A 16220-nucleotide genomic window follows, 5' to 3' on the forward strand; every position below is an offset into this window, starting at 1 on the left:
TATGAATAGGAAAAGAATAGAGGAATATGAATCCTGTAAGTGAAGACAGTTATAGTATGGAAGGGCTAAATGTGTAGGCACAGACTTGATTGGCGAAAGGGTCTGTTCCTGCGCTGTATTGTTCTTTGTTGTTCTTTGTTCCAAGAGCTGTGGTACGCTAATGTTACAGGTGAAGTACAATCTGCCTTGTCGTACTCCCTGCAACTTGAAATACGCCAGCAGGCTTTTATTTTTTAAGGTTTAAGAATGTGGACATTAAAGGAGGAAAGATTAGTAACAGTGACCAAACATTTGCTTAGGAAACAGAAGAGAGATATTGAGAGGTGAACAAATTTAACAAGAACCTTTCAGAGAGCAACATCTCACCAAGCAGCCTCTAGTATGAAGAAAGTGAAATTTGTCAAAAATCTTGAAATCAGAAGAATGGAGTCTGCAGAGAAAGGAAGCTTCATGGGCAAGACTTTAGTGAAATTTGCAGACGAACATGTAAAATGTGAATCATGAGATGAATGAGATTCTCAGCACTCTTCCACAAACTAAAAATACTACACACACAACATGATGCAAACTTTAATGGCAAAGAAATCCCTTTACTTGTTCTACTGATCATTTCCTTCATGCCTGCAATTCTGTCCCATACCGATCCGAATTGCCGTCTTCTGATCTGAGCTCCTCCAACTGCAGGAGATGTTGGGATAGCCTTTGTAATAGAGCAACTGATGTCTCATAGGCTCTGCTACAGGTTACTTCATTTTTGTCACTGCAAATGGGGTACTGACCCTTCAAAGAACATCCCACTCAGACCCCTCCCCCCTACCCTATCCCTATAACCCTGCAGTCTACATGGCTAATCCACGAAGCCTGCACATCCCTTGACACTATGCCAATTTTAGTATGACCAATCCACCTAACCGGCATATCTTTGAACTGTGGGATGAAACCAGAGCACCCACAGGAAACTCACGCAGATATGGGGACAATGTGCAAACTCCACACAGACAGTCACCTGAGGTTGGAATTGAACCTAGGTCCTGATGCTGTGAGACAGTAGTGCTAACTACTGAGCAAAATTGAGCACTGCAGATACTGGAGATCAGAGTCGAGAATGTGGTGCTGGAAAAGCACAGCCAGTCAGGCAGCATCCAAGGAGCAGGACAATTGATGATTTGAGCATTCTCTTCATCAGGAATGAGACCTCATTCTCCCCATGTCTGTGTGGGTTTCGCCAGGTGCTCTTGTTTTCTCCCACAGTCCAAAGCTGTGCAGTTTATGTGGATAGACCATGCTTAATTGCCCACAGTATCTAGGCAGCTGTGGACATAGTTCCCTAAAAATGAGTCTGTCTTCTTCACAGAAGAGGAGAAAAGTAGACCTTGTTGTTCAGGAGGAAGCATGTGATAAACATAGTGAGGTAACATATTAAAGGGGACTCAGAATTTAAAAGTAGGGATGTACTTCTGAGAATCTATCACACTCTGATCAGACTGCATTTCGAGTATTGTGCGCAGTTTTGGGAAGGATGTCCTCCAATCTTGTAGCAGGTTTAGAGAAGGTTCACGAGAATGGTCCCTGGAATGAAAAGCTGAACATGTAAGGAACATTTGAACACTCTGGGACAATGCTTGATGGAGTTTATAAGGATGAAGGAGAATCTAATTGAAACTTACAGAATGCTGAATGACCTGGACAGAGTGGATGTTGGGAAGATGTTTCCATTAGCAGAAGAGACTGGGATCCGGGGCACAGCCTTAGAGTAAAAGGAAAATCTTTTAGAAGGGAGATAAGGAGAAACTACTTCAGCCAGAGAGTGGTGAATCTATGGGATTCACTACCACAGAAGGCTGTGGAGGCCAGGTCATTGAGTAAATTTAAGACAGAGATGGGTTCTTGATTGTCAAGGGCGTCAAGGGTTACAGGGAGAAAGCAAGATAGTGGGGTTGAGAAACTTATCAGCCATGATTGAATAGCAGAGCAGACTTGCTGGGCTGAATGGCCTAATTTCTGCTTCTATGTCTTATGGGACGAGCATCTTTCAAAGTAGCTGAATCATTGGACACAGACAAAATGTGTCCCAGGCTGCCAAGACTGCGAAGCTAAGAGAGGGAGAAAAATCACCGAGGATTTGACCATCATTTTCCAAATCTCTTTGACTACAGACCTGATGTCAGAGGACTACGGTTGCAAATGTCATACAGTTGTTTAAAGGCAGAGGGTTGAAACTGAATAAGTGCAAGCTGGTCAGTTTCACCTTGGTGCTGAAAAATTATTGGAAAAGGTACTGGAGGACAAAATTGGTCATTAAGTATGTAAATTAGCTTGCTGAGCTGGAAGATTTGCTTTCAGACCACCTCAAGAAACCAAGACCTATAAATAGAGAGGTGGGACATACCACCAGCGCTTCACTGGAGACTCTCACTGATGATGTTACCTAGTCATGGTGACAAAATGTCTGAAAACAAATCTTACAGCTCAGCAAACTAACTTATCATTAACCTGAGCTACAAACCTTCTCAAAAATCGCTAAAATTTGTCATTATTTAGAAAGGTACAGATTAATTAACAACACTCAACATGCATTTGTTAGAGGATGTTTGTGGCTAACTAATTTGATTGAATTTTTTTGAATGGGCAACAAAAATGTCAATAGGAACATTTTGAGTGATTTAACATCGACAGCGTGGATTTCAGCAAGCTTTTTAACAAAGACTCAGATGGTATTCTGGTCAGGAAAGTAATAGCTAAAACAATCACAGAGGAACCTCAATTATCCAAATACCAATTATCCGAAAATCGGATTATCTGAAGGAGACCTCGACACTACATCAAAGACGTGTTTCCAACAGTGACCGCGTCTTTTGTTTACAGTAATTAAACAGGCACCGTCTCCAAATGACTGACCTCCCGCCCTCTCTCTCTCCCCACACTTGCCCTGGAGTTCTACAGAGGTGGAACGTGTGTGTGTGTGTGTGTGTGCGCGCGCGCGCGCTGTTTGGAGACTTACCTCACAAAGGCAGCAGCAGCAACAGTCTTATTGTCGGTGTTCAGTCCAGCTGCCCCAGAGAGGGGCCTGGGGTGCAGTGTTGGATGGGGCGGGGGGAGGTGGTGGACGATTGGGAGGCGGTGTTGGGAGTCAGGGGGAGGTGTTGGACAGAGGCAGGGTTGGGGTTGGGGGCTCGCGCGCTGTGTGCTTCTGCAGTTTCCTGAACGGGGAGCAGACTTTAAAAACTCTGAGCTACAGAGGAAAGGCATTTAATCAATTAACCGAATAATCGATTAGCCGAACGAAATATTGCCCACCCATCTTGTTCGGATATCAAGGTTCCCCTGTAAATGACAAGTTAGGTACAAAGTCATGCTACAGTTCCCCAGCAAGATTGCCAGATCTAGCTTATGGCCTGGTAGGGGCTGATAATGTTTTGTTTAAAGTAGATAAAGTTTGAGATCTAGATACATACAAATAGAAAACCATGATGTTCCATAGTCTTGAACAATCAAACCAAACTTCACAGAAATTAGAGAAGTAAAAGTAAGCTATCACATAATATCTAAGAGATATTCATCATTCAGAACTAACACAAGTATGAATTAACAGACAAACTATCATCACACACCTGAGAGAGCACATTAAATATCAAATACAGGCAAGACAGATCCCAAATGACTCTTGGCATCCCTGCAAATCCCAGTTTGAATTTACAAAGAGTTCAAATTGTTCACTTTTTGAAATATAACTTCAGAGCTGTCAAACACCACTCCATTATGGCCAGTCTCAGTGACTGCTCAGAACCTGGTATTAGAATCTCTTTTCTTGCAGCTTTGCTCCTTTGAATTCTTGAGACTATACTCCTGCATCTACTCACAGTACAATGCCACCATTTTTGTAGTTAGTTGGTTAGTATGCTGGGCTTTCCCTGAATTCCATTATTTTTCAGTTGCACCAAACAAATACTGTCTTTGGACATCCTTCATCCACAATCTCAGCTGTACTAAACTATCAACGATTCCCAGGCTTTACAAGATGGGTGGGTACTATTTCGTTCAGATAATTGATTATTTGGTTAATTGATTCAATGCCTCCCCTCTGGGGCTTGGAGTTTTCTGAAGTTTGCTTTTTCCTCTCTCTGCCTGCCTTGCTCCCTCTCTCTGTCTCAGGGTTTGTTTCTGAGCAGACACACACTTGTGCATAAGGAACCTGCAGCATTGCTGAAGCCTCCACCCCCCATCAGTTCAATGGAATTGACATAGCGAGCACTTGCTAAATCCACCCCCTGTTCAGGAGGCTAGGCAGCAGTACACTGTATGTGAGCCCCCACCCCACCTGTCTACACCCCCCAAAAATGTTGAAACACTTCTTTGATGTAATGTTTCTATCGGTACCTTGAGATCTTCTTTGGATAATCCGAAATTCAGACAATTGATATTTGGACAGTTATGGTTCCTCTGTATTCCAAGGCCCCATTGCTCCAAACAGCTCCAAGGATTTTTCTAAGCCCACACTAGAAATCCTTGCTCAAATTACTGACTGCTAGGGTTTGTGAGCCCTAACTGCTGAGTACCTCCTATACTAGCACTGTTTCGGAGTGGAACTTCTTCTGTTACCCCTCTCTATGTGACTGTCCAGCAATCTGAAAGTAGCAACCTTCTACTTTGACTGCCTCTAATCAACTGACCAACACTGACTCTGTTCTTTGAAATGTTCCTCAGTGACGTCTTCAAGGAAATGCAACAAGTCTTGCCTTCTTCCTAGGCAGGATCAAATGCATCTACGTTTGGAATATCTGTCAATTGTAGCTACCAGTGAAATGTCCTGTACTTAATTTGATAGGATGCCAGCCCACACAGCACAAATACACATAAAAAGTAGGTTTCAATGCAACTACCTCAGTGGCAGGGAGCAAAATGTAATGCTGATACCTTGTGTCTGAAGGTCTTTTCAGCGCATTGTACTCGGTCCTTAAGTTTGTAGATGATACCGAATTGGGTGTGTCATTCGTGAGAAATGAACCTGTACAACTGCAGGAAACAATTAAAGGACTAGGTAGAAATGTTGCAAATGGGATTTAGTCCTCGAAAGTGTGAAATAATATTTGCAGAGGGCAAACCAAGGGAGTATACGATAACCAGCAGGATGCTGAGACGTGGAGGAACAGAGGTATCTTAGAGTTCATCTCCAAAGATCCTTCAGGGTAACATGACTAGATAAAGTAATTAAGAAGGCATATGAATGCTTTTCTTTCATAGCTGAAGCATATCTTAGACCTGCTGATATATACTATGCTAGAGCCAAATAAAACACTGGTTAAGTCAGAACTGCAGTACTGCTTGCACTTCTGGTCACTGCCTTACAAGAGGGATGTGATCTCATTGAAAGAGAGTATAGGAGAGAGTTAAAAAAACATTACCAGCTTTGGAAAGTTTGGGTAGATGGCTGAAATAACCAAAGAGAGGCTGGTATCCTGTCATTCAATAATCTTTTAATCACACAGGCACAGTACATGGACTCTGACCAGCTAATTCAGAGCTGGTTCCAATAGTGAGGAGACATTCTGAGACTCCTGTTTATATGTCAGCCAAGCTTCCTGGTTGGGGCTGCTAATCTGAGCCAATCAAGGAATTTCTACTCAAAGAGATCCACCTGTCCAACCTCGTTCTAATCACTACAATGGAAATCTTTCCTTTTGTTCAAAAGGAGGCAGCAGACAGCCGGGGATTTAACAGAGGTGTCTAACATCGAGATAGGGCTAGATAGAGTCAATAGGCTAAAATAATTTGCCCTAGCGAAGAGGTCATTCACCACAGAGTACAAATTTACAATGATTGGTAAAGAGTTCATAGGGAAATTAAGAAAAATTATTTCTACCCAGTGGCTGGTGGGGGTCTTAAAATCTCTACCTGAAAGGGTGTGAGGGGTAAAAACTGTTATTGCATTAATGAAAACTATTCGGAGATGTACTTGATGTACTAAGACATTTAAAGCTATTGTCCAAGAATGAGAAAGTACCATTAGGCAGGATGAGTTTATTTTTGGTTGACACAGACACAGCAGCCAAAATGGACTGCTTCTATACTATAAATTGTTGGATCTTTCCAGAAGAAGGTGAAGATTTAAGAAGCGGTATTTATAATAATGAATGTTTTTGTCAAGTAAATAAGGATAAACTGTTGATATTTGAGAAGCTCCAGTAATCAGAAGCCACAGATTTGAGGTGATTTGGCCAAAGAACCAGAGATGAATGAGGGCTTTTTATTTAGCAAGGAGTTGGCATGTTCTGGAATGTAATACCTGAGAACATGTTTTAAGCAGATTCACTACTATCTTTGAATGAGATAAACATGTTGAGGGGAGAATTGATTTGGATATGCGAAAGGGGCAGTAAGTATAACTTACTGTATCACTGTTCCAAAGAATGGATTGAATGGCCTCTCCTATTTTCTGTGATACTATGATAATTTAGCTTAGAATAAGGACAATTTGTTTTCCAACAGAGCTCCCAATCCTATCTTTGTAACAGTAAAGTTGCAATCTGAATAAATGAATGTGGCTAACTTATTCTTCTATCCATGCATTGTATTCGCAGATTGTTACTGCTACAATGCTTTATTTGATGTCCATGTTTTTATCACACCTTTTGTTAAAAATTAGGACATGATTACATTATTTAGTTTTCTAACAATCCTTCATTTAGTCCTTCATTTAGAAAGCATTTTTAATGATGTATAAATTTATATGACCTGTTTTCCCAGCTTTTGCATCATGTGGAATAACTGCAGAAAATCACACATGCTTGTAGAAAGTTGCAGTCTACCGAGTGGCTGGTAGACGAACTATGCCGGATCTAATAAGTGCAGTCTGACAAGGGCAATGGCCCATACATCTGGCAGCTTTAAAAGTTGAAAATTAATTTTTAATTACAATTGTAAGAATTTCAGAGAGAGGACAGTTAAAATTGACACTGCACTGTGTTAAAGAAGGCTGAGCAATATTAAAAGCTTTAAAAAAAACGGAAATTGCTGGAAAAGCTCAGCAGCACCTTTGGAGCTAAATCAGAGTTAATGCTTTGGGTCAAGTGACCCTTCCTCAGAACTGAAAAGTAAAGATATTGAAATGACACAGTATATGTATTTGTATCTGAGCACAAAATGGCTGATGTTTCAGACCGATATTCATCTGGACACAACTAAAGTTATCACAAGCTGCAATAATTAAACAGTTGATTTAATCTGGTTCATTTAGGTTGAAGGCAAACTCCAGCTCTCTACTTTGGCCCATGTGCACAAAATAAACAGGGCACTTAAGAAGGTTTGACTTTAAAATTGATGTTGATGCAAACAGACAAATTATTATTTGGCTGATATAAGCAACCGTTTTAAGTGATGAAGATTGTAATTTATCAACAATTAAAGCATATTTCGTCATTTTAAAATGTTCATTAAAAAGACATGAAGTTTTAATTAATACATTGCAGCTTGATGAAGGCAGGCGAGTCAATATGCAATGGAGTCAATGACTTCAGATTTTTTTTGTATGGTATGTGCATTGCTAATTTTACTGCAAAAATTAAAATATCTAATGTATCTAATGTAATTACTTGATGTTTCAAGTAAAAACAAAGTGCAGCTCTGGTGGCATCGGCACAGAGAGAAACAACGTTTAAATTTTTAAGCCCGATACAACAATCTATTGGAGCCTTGCTTCTCGCTATCAGGTCGCAAGAACCCTACATAAGTACATTTGCATCTCATTAATTGCGCAACTCACCAACAGGGTGGCACGATGGCTCAGTGGTTAGTGCTGCGGCCTCACAATGGGTTCAGTTCCTTCCTTGGACGACTATCTGTGTAGAGTTTGCGCATTCTGCCCGTGTCTTCCAGGTGCTTCAGTTTCCTGCCACAGTCTGAAGATGTATAGGTTAGGTGGATTGGCCATGTTAAATTGCCCTAGTGTACAGGGATGTGCAGGCTCGGTTGAAGTACCCATGGGAAATGCAGGGTTGCAGGGATAGTTTAGTAGGCGGGGTCTGGGTGGTATGCTCTTTGGAGAGTCAATGTGGACTTGATGGGCAGAATGGCCTGCTTCCACATTGTGGGAATTCTATTCTATTCAAAAAATTAGCTTCCCCTTCCCAATTTACTTCTACGCAATCAAGATACTCAATACTTCAGTAACTAAAGACGCAAGCCTGTGATGTCAAAAAATATTGTGTGTAGGCCTGATCTGGCTAGAGTAGCTATTGAGCTGACTGTCTCTGTAGTGATGGAGAGCGCAGGTGAACACCTTGCTGATGCATCCTGTGAGGGTCCACAGGCTTTCTCCTCAGAGATGGTGCTGGCACAGGTGGTGACACTTCTGCTGTTTGAGGCTAGCACCAGCAGAAGAGAAGCAAAAGGGGTGGATGGTGATAATGTAGAATAATTTTAAGCAGACCAAAGTGTTTGTCTTCATGCACATCTGAGAAGAACAGAGTGCAGTGTCATTTAGGCTTCACTCCTCTTCACCGCAGGAATGGTCCCAGTCTTTCCAAACTGTTCATTGCCTCATCCTCGAAAGCAGTGGAGGTCTTCATATCTAATACCCCACCATCTTTCTGGCCTTGGTCCTCTTAATCTCTCCTGCAATGAGATAAAGAGAGAGGTTCCTGATGAAGGGCTTTTGCCCAAAATGTGGATTTTCCTGCTTCTCGGATGCTGCCTGACCTGCTGTGCTTTTCCAGCAACACACTCTCGACCCCCAACGAAGCAGGTCCATGCTGACCTTCTGTCTCTGGCTCCTTTCCTGTAAGACCCTGTGTTTGATTTTACCTTTTGTGCCAAGGAGTATTTATGGGTATTGTTGCAAGTATTTGGAATAGCATGATTAAATTGGAATGATCTGTTGGGTGTTCAGATGGGTTAAGCTATTAGGCAGGCGGAAGTGGGTACTGCAGATGCTGGAGATTAGAGTCAAGATTAGAGTGGTGCTGGAAAAGCACAGCAGGTCAGACAGCATCCTTGGAGCAGGAAAATCAATGTCTTGGGCAAAAGACCTGCTGTGCTTTTCCAGCACTACGCTAATCTTAAGTTATTAGGTATTCTGTTCTCTTTTGTTTATTTGGTAATACTGTAAATAAATTCTGTTTTGTTTAAAACAAAGTGGTTTGACCAACTGCATCCCTCCAAGAATATCTGTGTTACACCTGCTTAAAACAACTAGCAAATTTAGGGTCTGGGCTACTTTCTTGAAATGCTTTGAGGGGTTTGGCCTGGTCCATCAGAGGGCACACCATGCAGTGATGCTGAGACTTGCAGACTGTGACTGAGTGTGAGATGTCTGTGCAGTAGTCAAGTAAGACTGACCCTGTGAGTATGAGATAAGTGAGAGAAGTTGCTGCCCTTTACCCTTGTGAAGGAGCAGGGATCAGTCACTTTCTTGTGGAACAACTTTAAATTCCTGTTTTGTGCAGAATGCTGGCACTGACCAATGTTGTGATCTGCTGTCATCAGCTGAGACATTTGTCTTCAGAATTTAAATCCAGTGGAAATTCCTGACCATAGTTTTGGAGGTATTTCCATAACAACAATTTTTGAACAATTATTTAACCCTCTTATGTATTTGGTAAGCTAATAAAACAGGCAAAAGAGTGATAATTTTTCCATGCTGCTTTACATCCTTCTTATCCTATTTATCTCATTAACAAAATCTGAGTGGGAATGGAGAATTAGCACATTTTGGAATGTTATGATCAAACAAGAAGAATCCCTGTCCATCATAACATAACTATAATTGTTTATCCTTGATCCCAAAATGCCCAATCACATATTTTCTTGATAATGGATTTAAAATGAAAATATCTATCAATCAGATTTATTTAATTAACACACATTATTGTTTTTCTATGAACAAATCTTGTTCAATCATGATACAAATTGGTTAACACACTTTGTTTATAATATAAAAATAAAAACATTTACTACTTTAAATAGCAAGTATAAACACATGAAAAATAAAAAAAAATCAAAACACAGATTTCTCTCCGCAACAATTCACTTTAGGGGGATAACAAGAACATTTTTGACCAATAAATCTTTGCTCAAGAAAGCCAAATAAGAGTGTTCAGACTGGGTTCGTGATCTGGTGCACAAAGATGGGATGTCACCATGAAGATACCTCTGGAATCTTGCTAGTGCTGCTTGTTCAGAAAACAGTATCAATGGTTTAAAAAACAATCAGGGAGTCGCTGATAGGGGAATACTCTCTAATTGCCTTATAGAAAGATATGGTAAGCTGCCTTCTTGAACTGCTACAGGCTGTGGATCACAGTTAATGATCCACAGTAATTCTGGAGGGAATTCCAGGATTTTAACCCAACAGTAATGAAAGAATGATGATATATTTCCAAGTCATAAAAAACATAGGAATGGGAGTGGGTCATTTGGTCATTCGAGCATGTTCCACCAATCATTATAGTCATAGCTAATTGTCCAATCCAATCACATCTTCCTGCTTTTCTCTCATATCCTTTGATCCCTTTGGCCCCAAGTGCTGTGTCCAACCCTGTCCTGAAATTATAGTGTTTTAGCCTTGACTGCTTTCTGTGGTAGTGAATCCCACAGGCTCCCTAATCTCTTGGTGAAAGAAAATTATCTTAATCTCAGTTATAAATGATTTACAGCATATCCTTAAACTTACACTTCTGCTTCAGTCAGGTTGGTGTGTGGATTGGAAAGGAACTTCTAAGTGATGATACTTGCATGTATCTGCTGTGCTTGACCAGCTAAGTGGTGGAAGTTTAGATTAGATTAGATTAGATTACTTACAGTGTGGAAACAGGCCCTTCGGCCCAACAAGTCCACACCGTCCCGCCGAAGCGTAACCCACCCATACCCCTACATCTACATTTACCCCTTACCTAACACTATGGGCAATTCAGCATGGCCAATTCACCTGACCTGCACATCTTTGGACTGTGGGAGGAAACCGGAGCACCCGGAGGAAACCCACGCAGACACGGGGAGAACGTGCAAACTCCACACAGTCAGTCGCCTGAGGCGGGAATTGAACCCGGGTCTCAGGCGCTGTGAGGCAGCAGTGCTAACCACTGTGCCACCGTGCCGCCCACAAGTTGTTGTGATCCATTTTGTAAATGGTGCACACTGCACCCACTGTGCCTCAGTGGTAAAGAGTGTAAACTTTGAACATAATTGATTGGGTGCCAGTCAAGAAGGTTGCCTAGTCCTGGATGGTGTGACGTGTCTTGAGTATTGTTTTAGCTGCACCTATTCAGGAAAGTATGGAGTATTCCATCATATGCGTGACTTGTGGCTTGGAGATTGTGGACAGGCATTGCAGAGACATGAGGTGGGTTACTTTTACTTCTAAAGTCAAAGTCTTCTGTCATCTATAGCATTAACTATGCAATTACATTTTTCTAGGAAAAAAACTAAACATAACAAGATTAATATTTAATTTGTATATAAAATTTATATGGTAACACTTATACAGAAAAAATAGACAAGTGTTGAGTAGCTAAGAAAGGCTCCAGTAATTTCTCATGAAATAATAACTGATATTTAAACCCTTTAACAAAATGTAATTGAAGCACTAAATTATGTTTGTAAATTATAAATGTCATTTTTTTAATATGTGTAAATTGTGTAAATAGAGCTGTAGTTTGCAGTTCAGGCATAAAGAATCTGGCCCTGTAATAAATTGAAAAGAAGGGTCAAAGACACAAATGATTCAACCTCATAAAGAAGGAATGGTTCACTGAGTTCTCAATGATTTGTACACCAGTCAATTGGGAATTCTGTTAAAATTTTCAGATTATGACAAAATCGAAGGTATAATTCATTATTTAGAAGATCAAAGGAACTTTAATAGGATATTGATAAAATGCAGGAATGGGCTAAAAATGGCACATGAAATTGAATGAAAGTAGATATGAAGTCATATATTTTGGAAATATATAATAGTTATATTCTTAATAAGGTGAATTTTGTGCTGTGAAGGAACAAAGGAATTTTGGATACAGTTCAAATGTTAATGGGAAAACATCAAGTGGATTGGACATTTTGAATGATACTCAGTGTCTTTTTTTATCACAAAAAGTATTAAAGATATTACTAATAATAAGTCAATATAAAATCTCAGTGAGACATCAGAGACTATTGTGTGCAAAATTCACAAGGATGCTGTCTAGTTAAAGGAAATATAAATGAAAAGAGGATGTGAAAAATTGCCTGTCTAAAATCAATGCAGATTACAGTGTGGTATGATACATGACTGGATTTAGACAGGATAGAGAGAAGCACATTCTTATGTCTAGCTAAATGATCTACATAGAGAGTTCAATGATGACACAAGATCGACTGGAAGAAAGAAGAAGGAAAATTTGCATTTGGTCGAATGAGTTCAATTCCTGTGTTACTGTTTGAGAGAAACTATGCAAATATTCAGTATTAAATTGGGTAGTGGTTGAGACTGAGACTAATTGTTTGCAAGAAGATCAATAGTAAAGTAGACTGGCTGTATTGAATAGTCTATTTGCATGGGCAAGATGTAGTGCCTCAAGTATTAAATGTGGGGCCAAATGTCTTTATGGGTGACTGACTCTCACACCTAGCAACGAGAAAACTCACTGGACAAATCTCCAGTTAGCTACTTAAGAGCTGACTAGTGAGTTTCTCAGTGAATCATGAGTCTTAGTAGTGAAAGTCTAACACCCTAGAAGCTGCTGACCAGTCAGAGGCCAACAACTTTAGATTCCTAAAGATTGTTGCTAGAGGCCCAGGCCTTAGGGGATCAAACAGTAAGATGGTAACATCATTTTCTTCCCACGAGATGGGGATTTCTTTTTGGGGGGCCGGGGTGGGTGAAGGTGGGAAGAGGCAGAGAAGGGATGTGACCAGACCTTCAGTGCCTGGCTCCCTGCATCTATCCTTTCCCCAAATTGGTCCCAGGTGGAGATCAAATGGAGGCCCCACACAACTCAATGCGCATGTTACTTGGGAAACCAGATATTTCATTGCCTACCAGGAAACTAGAAATCTGGTTTTGTCCAGTAGAGGTTCCAGTTGGAGACCATTCATTAGTGATTTAAAGGGTCTCAATTGATGGTGAAACAAGAAGGTCCCCAATAGATCTACTTTCCCAGCACTTAATTGTGCAGGCAGCGAGAATGGGTTAAGTATTTGTCTGGAGTCAACCTACCCAATTATTTGCCTTTCTTACCACCTTCTATTCAGGCAGGGAATAATCATATGCCTGTATTCTATGTATAGATATGAATTATTGTTGCACAGTGCTTTCTGATGAGGAAAATACAGTTGAATTGTTCATTATAGTCAGATTTTACGATTGTATTGTTGGCAAAACAGCCAGTGTTCCTGTCACTACCCTTCAACACTGAACACGAATGCACAGTTACATGCAGAAATCTAGAAACTTCTTTCACTGTGGTGTTGAAGTTTCTCCCAAATGTAATCAATTAGAAATCATTAAACTGATGGGAATCTTTCATCTTATTCTCCTAGTTGTGCTGTGAAGTGTCATACCTTCTTTAATAAGGTACAACTTTGTTATTAAACAATGTACTCTCTATTAAATTCAGAATTACTGTAGAACTGCCTCACTGACCATGAAAAGGTAGTTTTATATTGTGAAATGTCAAATTTGTCCATCCATAATTAGAAATTCAAGGTTTAAAGTTTGTTAGTAATGTCATGGCCGTATCTCTTCCTTTTCCCTCATCTGTAAAGTCTAAAAATTAAAAGTGAAGAGATTACTTTTCTTTATTGTCTAAACAAATACCTAAATGTGACTGGCTGTTTATACTGCTTGATAACAGTGCTGACTGCCTGGAGATTCCCTCAACTTGATTTCCAGATTCATAATGATATTAAGTAAAGGAAGTGCACCCAGAGAAGTCACTAGGTCTTGAACAGTGAACTCAATTACTTTCCCACTGACCAAAAGCTCTAGCCACTGAGACCGAGGTCTGATTTTACTCCACTTAATCCAAAGGTAAAGATCAACAAAATTCAGAAAGGTTACGAAAGGATTATCTGTGGAAATGAACTGGCATTAATGAAATTGGACTGCATTAGCTTTCCACAACTTGTTACCTTGTAGTAAGGCTGCTGTGCTGAGTTCATCTATGAATATTCGTATGTGGAGTTTCCTTGGGATTAAGACACTGTAACTTTGCTGGAAGATTGGGAGAAAGACTGGATAAATGTAGGTGAGATTTTCACCACAGTTACAACAGCTCATTTAGAGCACCCTAAGGTACACTTGATATTCATACATGACCGAACTGGCCTGTTTGATATCAGAAGATTATATTATCCTGGACCTTCCATGGAACAGCAAGCATCATTAGATTTGTGACTATGTTCGAACCTTAACGTGTCCCAATGATACTCTGCATTTTCTGGTGGATCTTCTGAGACCAGAATCCCCAGAACCACACACCACAGCATCCATTCCAAAGCTGTAGATCAGTGGGAGGACTGGACATTGCCCTTATAGCACTGGGTCAGTTTAAAGGTCCAGTTTGAATGTCAGTGAATGAATGAGTGAGTGAATAATAAAAAAGGGTAAAGTTGACAGATGAGTAAGGTAAATGAGTGGGGTGCCAGGTAGTTCAGGTGGGTGAGTGGTCAGGGATGGTCAGGTCAAGTTGTGAGGGGTGATCAGTTCACAAACTAGTCAAATTGGATCTGGGGATAGTTAGGTAGTTGGGTTAAGTTGGGTGGGTAGTTGGCTCAGGAGGTGTAGTCCGCTGGGGTCAGGTAGGAGTCAAGTAGTGGGAGTTAAGTCTAGTCAGCTGGAGATGTGGTAGATAAGTGGTCAGGGGTTTGCATGGTTGGGAGGGTCACCTTGTTGAAGGGGAGCTGGAGTTAGATTACCTCTGGATATGGGTTACCTAGGGGTGTCAATAGGATGTCAGCATCTCAGGAGATAGATGAGGTTTTAATTTGTCCAACATTTCCAGCATTGCTATCCAGGTAAGTACTGTAGAACTGTCTGAAATCCCAATTGTAGCTCAGGGTCAGATACTTTTACACAATGTCCCAGAGAGTAAATTAATCGCTTGTTAAAAGTTCAAATTTTGCAGGCAACTCCTGTGGCGATCAATGGGTTTTGTGAGTTATCTTGTCTCCAGTGATCCAGACACTGGGCCAACCTTTGATCAGGAATGAAAGTGAATTTCTAAAGTTATTTATGCAATCTCATCTGCAATTCTGAAATGTGGCCGTAGAGTCTGGCTTTTGATGACAATGAGTTAAATTTCCCCAATGTTCAGGCATTATCAGTAGAATACTGTTTACTAAGCTGTACAGACAACAAAGGTCCCAAACCAATCCTCAGTTCACATGTGAGAAAGGGAAAAATAAACCACATTTTCTGCTTCTGTTTATTATTCTCATTAGATATGTGTACTTTTTAATATGTGATTTAGATTCTGTTGTGATGTCTCTGCAATTAAATAAGCAATGAGCATTTGCTGCAAAGGATTGTAATTGATTATTGGGCATTTTGATTGAGATAGCAAAGTGAATCAAGTATGAATGAAATTGCAACTCAACAGTATCTTTAGGAGAGGAGATCACAAAAAGTAGATAATAGCTTAGCTTGGGAGAAAGTGTCTTGCATTCTAATTAGTCTTATGTCTGATCCCCTTCCCCCACTATGGAAACTGTTTGGTGGGAACTTCACTTGAGTATTACTGAGACATGCTGTTAACGTTTTCCATCAGGGCAGATGCAAGAATTCCAAATTTCAAAGGGAGCAATAACTTTTACTGTGTGAGAAAAGTGTGCTTTTGGCTGGAATGTTGATTTGACTGGTTGAGGCATTGCCATGAAGACTGTATGGAGAATGGATGTACAATCTCCATGGCAATATCTCAGCCAGTGATGAGTACAAGATGAAAGTATTGTTGCTTTTTATTTAGCAATTTTATTTCCATAGATTATTTTGCATCTGTTTTCAATTTAAGGTAAGGTTAATTTGAAAAGCATAATAGGAAAAGCATGGTGGGAATTTGCCACTTATCCCTGTATAATTCCAAAGAACAGCTGAGTATTTGCGTTGTGCCAAAATATCTCACAACAACATAAGTGCACCAGCACAAAATAGATACTGAAAGGCAACTCAATAAATGCTACTCTTGTTCAGAAATAAATACTGCTTTAATTTGAAATTAAAGCATCTCACTCCATTACTTAAATGACATTTT

At 40.2% G+C, this 16220-nt stretch overlaps 1 protein-coding gene across 1 annotated transcript in view; it reads left to right on the forward strand.

Moving 5' to 3' along the window:
- The window catches only part of LOC140486199 (cilia and flagella-associated protein 47-like), a 482883-nt gene that overhangs the window by 345543 nt on the left and 121120 nt on the right, over positions 1–16220 (forward strand). The window lies entirely within an intron of this gene.

Source organism: Chiloscyllium punctatum, chromosome 15 (genome assembly GCF_047496795.1).
Source record: "Chiloscyllium punctatum isolate Juve2018m chromosome 15, sChiPun1.3, whole genome shotgun sequence".
In the NCBI taxonomy this organism is placed as follows: domain Eukaryota; kingdom Metazoa; phylum Chordata; class Chondrichthyes; order Orectolobiformes; family Hemiscylliidae; genus Chiloscyllium; species Chiloscyllium punctatum.